Source organism: Lactuca virosa, chromosome 4 (genome assembly GCF_052849685.1).
Source record: "Lactuca virosa cultivar CGN04683 chromosome 4, Lactuca_virosa_CGN04683_v6, whole genome shotgun sequence".
Lineage (NCBI taxonomy): Eukaryota > Viridiplantae > Streptophyta > Magnoliopsida > Asterales > Asteraceae > Lactuca > Lactuca virosa.
The window spans coordinates 319,320,295-319,331,078 of NC_136429.1; the positions used below are offsets into that span (position 1 = coordinate 319,320,295).

A 10,784-nucleotide genomic window follows, 5' to 3' on the forward strand; every position below is an offset into this window, starting at 1 on the left:
CCCCTGATTTCGAACTAATGTCCGAGATTTTATAATTGTCTAAATTTGACCACCATCACGATGTGGTCTTCGAGTTTATCCCGTGTCTGCCAAGTCATCTGATTGGTCGCGAGCTTTCCATTCACCATGTAATCTTGGAGATCACCACAACGTGGTCTTCAGTCTTCTTATCTTCTTCTTTTGTTTTAGCTCCCGTTTCCTGCTTCCAGCTCCTCGTATGCTTCCTTTTTGTCTCGAGCAAGTCTTCACTACTACAAATCATATATTTAAATGTAATTAGTATCTTTTGTTCCAAAATAATCACAATTGTAGCTTAAAGTATTAGAAATATGCATTAAATATGTAGTTAATTATGCACATATCAAAATACCCCACACTTGGCTTTTGCTTGCCCTCAAGCAAAACTGATTTTATTATCATCATATCAAAACTTTAGCTACCAACATCACGCAAGACAATCCATTTTGAGCCTCTCCATTACTCCAAGACCCCAATGCATGTATGTGTGTCTAATTTCTTCCTAAGAACTTCCCCAATCATAAATACGCACAATCTTCATAAACACTTCCCCATTTCTTTTGAATAACACTCATTTTATGCATCCCTCCAAATCTATCCTCACAAAACTTTCTTAACCTTAAAGTATTTTTGGTTAAGCCCCCCAACTTACATATGGAAAAATAACCTAGAAAATAAAAAATACAATAGATAAAAACATGGCAGATTTCGCCTTATTCTTGAGTCTTCAATAATTTGGAGCTTTTCTTCCTGATATTTCTTGATCTTCATAGCTTTGTAAACTCTTATTTCCCCAAACTTTTGCAACTTTTATTTTTTTTATTTATTCTCTTTTTCTGTTTCCACTTTTTTTCACTCAAAACTAAAAATTCTAAAAAAACATATGCTTATGCAAGGGAACTTAACTTCAAGCCTTATTGGTTAAAAGTATTAGTCTAAAGTGCAATGACTACTTAAGCTCTCCTGGATACATTTCTGGTACACGGTGTTAAACATATTGTGGCCCTCAAACTATGCAAGGTCGTGTTTTTTTTCCATGATTTTAGTAGGATAGGAAAGCCATAAATACACTATAACATATGTTGGCTCAAATAAACATTGAAACTCGCATCAAATCGTCCCACACAACACTAGCAACCTAGATCTCAACACAACAATACAACAATTTTTTTTTAACTAGATTCAATTTTAGATTATTATTTCAAATCTTTCTAATAATTTGTTTTCTAAAAAATCCTAGTCATTTTTTTTTCAATTTTTATCAATAAGCTTGTATTCCTATATTCAACCCCCTAACCCACACTTAAATGATGCAATGTCCCTATTACATGCTAAAACAATTAAAGAACATATAATTAAAAGGGAAGAATTGGAACAGACTCCCCTTGGGTAGTAGTGGCGAGATCGAATTCTGAAATTTGTGTGGTAATGCTTGGATTTGTCGTATAATAGCCGGAAAAAGTACTTATGAATTCTTCTCCTGTAAATGCGAATGTGCCGGATTGAAATAAATCAAAGAACCATTCTTGAAAAATGTGTTGAACCTCTAACACGTCGTGGGAAAGCAACACCACGACATGGTGTAGAGCTTGAAGTCGTAATGGTCGTGAAATTTAAAATCGCCACGATGTGGTCAAGTGTTGCCACGTCGTAGCTATGGTCGGATGTAGTCGCGATAAAATCAATTGCCACGACGTGGTGATGATGTCCATGTCGTGGTGTCTTCTCAGAGAAACTTGAAAAATCTAAAGTAATGCATTGACTCTTCATGATGGATATGACCATTCCTGATCTTTCTTTCTGTAAAGTTCTTCAAAATTCTTCTCCTCATCATGTGGGAACCCCACACTTATTAAAAAACCTGGTCTTCAAGTTTAATCTTCAAAATTGCATGACTTCTTCACCCATTAAGCTCCTTCACCACCTCACTTTCTTTTTCTAACACCATAAAATAAAATCAGAAGACTAGAGAAACACATGATCATTTGGTTAAGCTAACATAAACACTAAAAATTAAAACTAAAAAAGAAACTATAAACAAATCAAAAAGGGAAATAAAATGCAAACTCTAAACATCGGGTTGCCTCCCGAAAAGCGCTTCTTTTTGAGGAGTCGTAGCCAGACTCCTTTCCACTCTACGTTGTTGCGGTTAGGAGTGGGATCTCCCTTTGCTCCTTTTGCACTTTCCGTTTTTGCTTGTAAGCTTAAACCCTTCTTTTGTATGCCTTCTTAGAATTCTCCTTCTTTTTATTGGCACTTTCTTCATGCTAGCGTTTTAGCCGTTTACCTTGCTTTTTCATCTTTTTACTCTTCTTATCGCCTTCTTTAGAATCTTTCTTTTCTAACTCCATATCGATTATTAATGGCTCCTCTAATTACCCACCATTGTCTTCATCAATTATCTCTAATTCTTCATATAGATCCTCTTCTATTTCATGAAGTACTTCTTCCTCTGGAACCTTAGGAGTAGAAAATGCAATCACATCAAATATCATAGGAATCAAGGCTATTGGTTTTGAACTTTTGACTTTGTCAAGATGGGGCTTCAACCAAACCTTCAACTCTTCTTCCATCATCTTTTCAATTCCAACTAGCTTATCAAGATCTTCTTCCATATCATCCATCTTCGACACTTCATCTTTTGGCTTTTCATGATTCCTTTTGGACTCATCTCAAATTAATTGTTTCATCTTCCACACGAAGTGTGAGATTTGAGTCGTGGATGTCAACTAGAGCTCTTGCAGTACTCAGAAATGGTCTTCCCAAAACTATGGGAAGTTATTCATCTTCCTTCATGTCGATATCCACAAAGGCAACCAGAAATACAAACTTTCCCACTTTCACTAACAAGTCTTCTATGATTCCTCGTGGGTATGTGATCGAGTGGTTCGCCATACGGATGGTCATCCTTGTGTATTGGAGCTTTGGTAATCCGAGCTTTTGGTTGAAAGAATTAGGCATAAGGTTAATGCTTGCCCCCGAATCGGCTAAAGCATTTATAGAAGTGGAGTTGCCAAATTCACAAGGTAAAGTGAGTTAGCCTTGATCTTCCATCCTGATTGGCAATCTATTGATGATCGCGGCTGAACACAACTCATTAAGCACTATTGTTAAGGAATTTTCCAACTCCTTCCTATTAGTTATCACATCTTTCGCGAACTTGGGAAGTTTAGCCATTGATTTGAGAAATGGGGCGTTTATCGAGAGTGAGAGCACTTTTTCCATAAATTTCTTTTGTTTGGGCTCCAGATAATGCTTGATTGCTTGAGATGGGAATGGGAAAGGAGGCTGATACGAATTAAGGAGATTTTTTTTTCTTCTCGATACCACGATGCTGTGAGTCATCAGAGAACGATTAACTTTTTGCTCTTTTGGCTTCGGGCTTCTCTTCTTGCAAACACGACTTGGGTTATATGGTAGGTACTTCATGGGTCATAATTGGCTCAGAATGAACCTGTTCTTGGGTGTAGATCACCATTACATGAGGTTGTGATTTTGGGTCCTGATTTCTAGGTGGTGACCTTTCATTAACAATTGTTGTAAGTTGTGTAAGTTGAGTCTCGATATTTTTGATGGAAGCTTGATGATTTCTTACTTTAGTATCAATAGGATCGTGCCTCTTTTCAAATTCTTCCATAAATCTATGAAGTACTGACTCAAATTCCATCTTCTTTTCGGGTGGTGGTTGTTCTTTTTGGTAAAAACCCCGACCGGTTTGTCTATACTTCTCATCTTTTTGCTTCTTATACTATTCATCTGGAAAGCACTCCTTCTTGGGCTTCCTCCAATCTTCATCATACTTGTCACCACTAGAGTAGAACACTTGTGCCTTCTTATTCCCATTTTCATCTAAATCACAATCCTTGGTCAAGTGTGGTCCATTATAATTATCACACCTATCTCTTATGGCATGAATGAATTGATCCAAATTTGTCATTCTTCTATCCATATTTTCTAACATGCTCTCATGGGTTGTGGTACTCACATGAGTGTTTCACAAACACTTAAATCAATTATTTTATGGTGGCCGACTCCTTCTTCATCATCGGTCCTTGGGAGTCAAGAAGTTGCCTAGTTGTTACATTCACTCCATCATAAAAGATGGAAACTTATTGTTGGACATTAAGATCATCTTGGGACAATATCTAAGCAAGCCCTTGTACCTCTCCCATGCTTCATATAAGGACTCTCCAACCTCTTTTTGAAAATTAGCAATATTCTTTTTGAGCTTCGAGATCTTGGAAGGAGCACTAAATTGCTCAATAAAAGCATCACGTAGAGTTGCCCATGTGGTAATGGATCCGGGTGCTAGTGATTTCAACCAAACGTTTGTTTCACCGGTAAATGTCACTGGAAGCATCCTCAATAGCATGGATTCTCTTAGTACATTAGGAACATTGAAGTAGTTAGCAATGTCCTTCACTTTATCAATATGCTTAAATGCATCTTCATACTCTTTCCCGGTGAAAGGTATATCCATGAGCATGAATAAAATATGACCATTAAGCTCGAAACTACTCTCGGCTGGTATCTCGGGTGGAACAAAACCGGGTCCATGTTCTTCACGTAATATCTTCTTGTAATCACCCATCTCCATTCTCGTAATATCCTCCATCTCTTCAACCTTTCTTTTTATCTCTAATTCGTCTTCTGAACTTTCTTCGGTAGATGTTTCTGCCTCGTATCCAATTCCTTTCTTATCAGGCGTCCTTTCGAAAAGCTCAAACTTTTATGGTTTGAAAGTATTGCTCGGCTCGCCCTTCTTGCCTTTCTTCTTATGGAAAAATGGTTTTGGATATTCTAGTAGAGGAACAATTGGAGTTGTAGATCCTCGGGTCATAAATCACTGAAACAAAAACAAAACAAAACAAAAACGCGTAAAAGGAATAAAAATTAAGAAACTAAATATTAACTAAGAAGAGACCATGACGTGGTGGATATGACCACGACGTGGTTGTTTCTCAAAAAAAAAAAAATTAATAACGCAACCAAAGTAACTCTTTGTGGTTTTTATCCCACAAAAAAGATCGAGTAACTAAAACCAATTAACTATAAATCAAATAACCCGTTCCTTGACAACGGCGCCAAAAAAACTTTGATGTGCACAATTGTATCTATATGTTTTAAATTTATAAACCCAACTTAATTTGCAAACTATGCACTTATGGGCAGTGTACCTAGTCAGATTATGGTATAGCTTGGATAAGTTGGGTGTCGATCACAGGGAAGATAATTCAATTAAGTAAATTAACCACTCCTAATTAAACTAAGAAAAAAAACTTTGATTGGGGGTATTTATTGATTTTTCAATATCAGAAGAACTTAACTATCAACTAGCAATTAAGCATAGAAAACAAGTTAACTTCAAGAATTAAAAGAATAGTTCTGCCTAGATCCGATTTCACTTTTTAATATGGTTGATTTCTAATGTATAGATTATATTTTTTACCAATTTTCTAGCTATTATGATCAAATATCTAGGCCTACCAGTTTGTGAATTAATAATCAATGATCATGCAATAGTTAAACACTAAATCGATATTAAGCACAAATTGAACTATGAATGATAATAGTTACTTTCCTATGATCAAGTTAAGCAACCAAGCACAAATCTAGATTGATTATGCTCTCTAACACAGTTAAAGTTACTAGCTTTAATTACTAAATCTAAGATATGGTTAATCCTATCTCTAATTATTTAATGATCATAAACAATTAGGAGACAAATTCATGCAATTAATATGATCAATTAACACACAAAATTTGATTTATAAGTAATATAAACTAGAAAAAAAACATGTTAGGGTTTGGATTTATCAAACACAAGTAAAATCAAATATAATCATCCAATAATTGAAATCAACACATATAGATCAAGTTCATCTTCACCAAATAGAAGTAAAAGGTATTTAGCCACTCATTGTAGCAGAAGAACACCAAAGATCCATGTAAAATAAGCTATACATAAGTATGAAAAGCAAACCAACTAGATCAATGTAGAAATCTTCTTCAATCCTTGAGCTCCACTTGAGTTTCGATCTTCTTCTGTGTTTCTAAGGGTTCTTAGTCAGAAATATCCTCAAAAAACCGATGCATCCCCCTGATTTCGAATTAATGTCTGGGATTTTATAATTGTTTAAATATGACCACCACGTCATGGGATACCACGACGACGATGTGCTCTTCGAGTTTATCTCGTGTCTGCCAAGTCATCTGATTGGTCGCGAATATCCAAATTCACCACGTCGTGTTGGAGATCACCACAATGTGGTCTTCAGTATTTTCTCTTCTTCTTCTTTTGTTTTAGCTCCCGTTTCCTGCTTCCAGCTCCTCGTATGCTTCCTTTTTGTCCCGAGCAAGTCTTCACCGCTACAAATCATATTTTAAATGTTATAAGTATCTTTTGTTCCAAAATAATCACAATTGTAGCTAAAAGTATTAGAAATATGCATTAAATTTGTAGTTAATTATGTATATATCACAATACCCGACACTTGGCTTTTGCTTGCCCTCAAGCAAAACTAATTTTATTATCATAATAACAAAACTTCAGCTACCAACATGGCACAAGATAATCCATTTTGAGTCTCTCCATTACTCCAAGACCGCAATGCATGTATTTGTGTCTAATATTTTCCTAAGAGCTTCCCCAATCCTAATTACTCACAATATTCATAAACACTTCCCCACTTCTTTTGATTTTATCCATCCCTCTGTATCCATCCTCATAAAACTTTCTTAAGCTCAAGGTATTTTGGTTAAACCCCCAAGCATACATATGGAAAAATAACCTAGAAAATAAAAAATACAATAGATAATAACTTGCCAAATTTCTCCTTAGTCTTGAGTCTTCAATAATTTGGAGCTTTTCTTCATGATATTTATGGATCTTTATAGCTTTGTAGACTCTTATTTCTCCCAAATTTTTTCAAATTGATACAAGTACTATTTCTTAATCTTCATAGCTTTGTAAACTCTTAAAGTGATTTTGAGTCTGTAATGTGCATTAATTGATACAAGTACTATTTTGTTTTGTTCACATTGTCTTATTGTATAATATATGAGACAAGATCTACATCAACGGATGTGTCAGTATGCTGATCTTCGGAAGTCTATCAGTACACGCTTACTTTTTGTCATTTATCTTTTAGTTACTCCTAGTCTATTTAAGGAGTATTCACTTATGTATCATGTGTGGAGCAAGCACCTTTTTCAAATCTATCAAGAACTATTCAGTCAATCATTCTTTCTTACTTTCTTCTTCTTCTTGAATCACTTTACATTGTTTATACTTATTAATAATTTATGCTTTGAGCACTTTGTTGGTTATCTTAATTCCGAGACAAGACTAGTTTACCAAACTTGAATGGATCTTTATTATTAGTAGACGTTGATCTTAAGTTAACTCAAGGTTTGATTTATCAAACCTTATCCGCGCACATCTTAGTTATTTCATTCACAATTGGTATTGGAGCCTAAGTGTTTTTCCTTTGAATCCATTAGAATAGATTATAGTTGGTTGATGATTACCTTGGTATCTCAATCATTTATGTGTTCAGGATAAAAATTCTGCTATATACCACTTCAGCTCTAATATCGTAACTTCAATGGCTGCTTCTAATCAATATCAACAAATGTATTCAATGCAAATAGCAAATAGCATGGGTTGCCCAACGCGTTCTCCATTTCTAGTTGTTGAAGAGTATGATCACTGGAAAGTTAGAATGGCGAGATTTTTACTTGGTAATGAAAAATCTGAAGAAATTTGGAGGTCAGTAAAAGAAGGTGATCATGCTCCAGTAAGACAAGTAGTTAGAGATCTTTTTCCACTCTCATGGGTCATGAGGAGACTCGACCAACACCACTGACTCCAACAAACATTGAGAAGTTTCATGCAAATCAAATCGCCTTCTATGAAATGGTTTTTGGTGTACCTTCATCTCTCTTTGAGCACATTAGGTTGTGAAAATATGCTAAGGAGATTTGGGATACACTATAATATTTGTTTAAAGGATCATATAACATGAAGGATAAGTGTTTAACATTCGAAACCTTCACTGCAACTCCTGGTGAGTTTGTATCATCTGCATCAAATCGGTATAGGATCATGGTGAACAACATGACGGCACATGGAGTAGTCTGACCTCCACTCGAGTACAACCTTAAGTTCATCAAAAGCCTTGGAAAAGGATGGGGAAATGTCAAGTTATGTCTTCAGAGTAATGGATCTCTGAAGAAACTGAAACTCTATCAGTTGTATGATGAACTGCATGGTCATGAATCCAACGTTGCTCAAACATTAAGAGAACTTTCTGTAGGTCCTCTTGCTAGTCAGCTCAGTCAATCCATTGATTCCGAACCCATCTGTTTCAGATCCTTTTAGATTCATCCCACCTATTCCACATGTTTAACCTACACCACCTGTTATACCATCCTCTCCAATTCCGAGCTATCCGTTTAAAGAAAACCTTGATCCAGAATCTGCTAATTTCGAACTTCGTTTCCAACAAGAGTTTGCACATCTATCTATGAATTACAGACATCCTTGGAATCTGTATCACCCTGTTTCGAGTCGTTTCATAATTTGGGACTGTGACCCGAAGGTCAATTATTATAAGGCTTTAGGCCTTGGGGAAGGATATGTTTAGACCCATTTGGATGTGGGTAATGTAGATTATGTGATCTAAGAGTTTGGTTTGTGCTTTGGCGCCCAAGGGTATAATGGGGAAAGTATTGTTTTAGACTTCTTTTATGAATTAACGATTTTAGTTTGATGTGTTTTAAGTTAAAAGTAGTTAGATAGGGTTGTATAGATCCTTAATACCTTTCTGTGTATATAAAGATCGTCAAAATCAGAGTTGAAACAAAGAAGTTATGATCGTTTGATGTTAGGATGGATTTTGGGTTAAGCCGTGTACGCTGGGCATACTAGGGTATCCCTAAGTACGTTGGGCGTACCAAGAATACTTTGGGGTACGCGTTCAGTGCCCAAACCCTATTTTCATGGTTTAAGCCCTATTTAAGATCCTTAACTTCCCCAAACCCAATCCATTCTCAGCCGTCACCTCTCCAACACCCTCCCTTGAAAACCCTAACCCTAGTTTCAACTTTTTGAGCAAAAGAAGGTGTTATTAAGTGCTTTGGAGTGTTCTTGGTGCATCGTGGAGAAGAAGGAGCTCCTTGAAGAAGTGTTGATTGCATTGGAGCTTGTAGATCCAGACTTTCTTTACCTTGATCTTTCTTCTAGAGGTATAAATTTTGAATCGTGATGATGCATTTGATAAATATAGCTAGTGTTTGGTGTTATGAGCTTTTGGTCACTTTAGTGCCTAAAGTTTATATCTTCAAAGTTTGTAACCTTGTTATGGATAAAGTTGGAAACTTTATCCATCTAAACATCATACTGATTCAGATATAATGGCTTGAGACTTGGATTTAATGGATTAAGTTGGAAACGATGCACTTTTTGTCCCTTTTAATACTTAAAAACTAGATGTTGGTCGTTTGGACCACTCTAATGGATAAAGTTGGAAACTTTATCCATTATGGAGTTATATGGAGTTCGAAAGGTAAGGGTCTAGCTTGATTGCATCGCATCCACCCATGTTTCCGAAACTTTATGATTTTTGGATTGTACTCTGATAACTATTTTTACTCTGATATACTTTTGAATGATTGAAAAAGATAAATTGTGTTTATGGTTGATTTAAAAATGAAAATTTTACCTTATGATATTTGGGATGTTATAAAATCCAAATAAAGAACCTTCTCAAAAAAGATTTCAAGCTCCCCACCAAAGCAATCCTCAACCCTACCCTAAACCCACAAAAGTTATTGACCCAACATTCCAAATCGCTCTTTAGAACCTCAGGAAGTTCCAAAATTAGTCAAACTTAAAGTTATATGTCACAAATGTGGTCTTGGAAACCACTATGCTAAGGACTGTTTGGCTGAAATTCCTCAAAAATTAGCGGTGAAAGACGCTGCCTACTATGCTCATAGAGCACAAGAACTTGCTAAAAGTAAAAAGGCATTTGTCACCACAGCTTCAAGAAATGTTGGTGGGTATTGGTCATTTGGTGATGAAAGTGAAGTGAAATATCCAGGGAACTTGTGTCTTATGGATAGACAATTAATTAAATGTGATTAGGGTTACTGGTCATCTGGTTCAGAAGCTGAGGATGACGATGTTGAGCCAAACTATTTCTAGATGGCAACAAATGATTCTCCTGACCAAAGTATCATCCATCAGGTAAAATTTATGATTACTGATAATAATTATTATTTATCTATCTTTAAATCTTATCTAACTCAAATTCAATAAGATATGACAGTTATCCATAAAGCCTATGAGTCTTCCATAGAAGTTAGTGATGGATAGTGAGTTAACTAGACTTAGATTACGTTTTGAAGACTGCAAGCTTAAGATTGAATCATTAGAAAGAGAACTTGTAACGGCTAAGGATGAATGTATTATTTTGAATGAAAAATGTGAAATCTTAATTAGTGAAAGGAATATATTGGTTATTGATAATAAACGTCTTAATGCAAAAATTGATGCTTTGCATAATTCGATCAATATTCTTGAAGCTAATGAAAGAACGATACATAATTTTCGTCATCCCTAGTCCAAAGCACCCGGTCTGGAAGCGATTTTATGAAGCCAGTTGTTCGTGCCCTGAAGGAACTTCAAAACTTAACGTTTATGGGATATATTCTGAAACACACTTATTCGGATATTCCTGTATCACCATTGTCGTCCCTTC

General features: G+C 35.6%; 1 non-coding gene across 1 annotated transcript; it reads left to right on the forward strand.

The window, feature by feature from the left end:
- The first annotated feature begins 4,143 nt into the window (after positions 1-4,143).
- LOC145110161 (small nucleolar RNA R71) lies at positions 4,144-4,249 on the forward strand. Its single transcript, XR_013709541.1, has one exon. It is a non-coding gene; the product is annotated as a small nucleolar RNA R71 (small nucleolar RNA).
- Positions 4,250-10,784: the final 6,535 nt, after the last annotated feature.